The sequence below is a fragment of the Orycteropus afer genome, unplaced genomic scaffold (assembly GCF_000298275.1).
Source record: "Orycteropus afer afer isolate SDZICR_OR568_19922 unplaced genomic scaffold, OryAfe1.0 scaffold00029, whole genome shotgun sequence".
Lineage (NCBI taxonomy): Eukaryota > Metazoa > Chordata > Mammalia > Tubulidentata > Orycteropodidae > Orycteropus > Orycteropus afer.
Window position 1 is genome coordinate 17,779,502 of NW_006921616.1, and position 1,378 is coordinate 17,780,879.

Genomic DNA, 1,378 nt, shown 5'->3' on the forward strand with positions numbered 1-1,378 from the left:
AGTGATACTGCCTCGGAAACCCAAGGAGGGGTCGCTATGAGTCGGGGCCGACGTGACGGCACACAACAACAACAACAACAGTCTTCATGCCTAACCAACTCTGGCTCTTTTTCATGCTCTGTTCTAATTTTTCTGACTTTATCGTATATGGAACAAATGAGTATGTGTGGGATGATGCTTTATGGCATCTCACTATCCTTAACCTTCTCACCAGATTTCACAGCAATCTACATATTTAATGAAGTGTTAAATATGCAATTCATATTTTGTTTTCTTAATGATAAAATGTATTTCCTCCCCTAATTCTTCACACACAGAGTAGCAATGCCATTAATCGCCACAGTCTTATTTAATGTAATTCTCTAAAATGTCTTCAGTAATCCTTGCCCTGGAGTAACGCTGCCCCCAAACAAGCATATATTGATTTAAATATAGTTCCTCCTTTTAAATTCTAACTGTAGAACATATTTTCTCTCATGAAAATTTTCCTCTTACCTAACCAAGGGGGAAAAAAGGTACTGATTAGAACTGTGATTCCAGCTTTAGCATGTACAGATGTAGACTTAAAACAAGTCTATAATTATCAGCAGCATTTTAAATAATTTAGCAGCAAGATACATCATGGCTTGTGGCTTTATTCTATAATAACATTCCAATATTCATTATTCATAATCATTGGTGTGCTTATTAGGAGAGCAATTTTCCCTTGACTTCCTTGTAAATTCAAACAGTTTTGTTCTGCATAAAGTTAAGCAGAACATAGAGTTAAATTGCCTTAGGTAACCTTCTCATTAGTGTACATATAGCTTCTGGTTACTAACAAGAGTTGATTTTTACATACATTAAAGGATGGAACTATGACATTTCACTCAACTCAGGATTGGTTTATCCAAGCAGAAATTGGGTTAATACATTTATTTTAAAAATAAAAAAATAACAATCCTGCACCAATTAAAAAGCACATTCTCCACTTAAGATTATATTCAATATTTAATATGCATTATAGTTCTATAAATATTTACTTTTTTACTATGCCAATTGAGGAAAGTGGATAATATTTTCTACAGTTTCTTCCACCATATACATATATGACCATATAACAGAAAATGCAGAGATTTTAGATAAGATATACTTAAATTTTTGAGTTTATAGAAAGTACCAAAATTACTTTCATAAAAATAATTTTTTGAAGTTTATGCTTAGAGATTTCTGCAATTTGAATCTAACGTAATTGTATCTAACTGTGATAGTTGAAGATGTGTCAACTTGGCTGGACTCCAGTTGTGAGTGGTGGTTCCCATGATGGATCACATGACTGCGTTCTAAGCGGCAGGTCGGCCTAGGGGGAGTTTCCCCAGGGGTGTGGCCTACCTGCAAT

At 34.4% G+C, this 1,378-nt stretch overlaps 1 protein-coding gene across 1 annotated transcript in view; it reads right to left on the reverse strand.

Annotated features, from left to right (window-relative positions):
• DCC (DCC netrin 1 receptor) overlaps positions 1-1,378 on the reverse strand; it is a 1,113,394-nt gene that overhangs the window by 524,381 nt on the left and 587,635 nt on the right. The gene's annotated exons all lie outside the window — the stretch shown is intronic.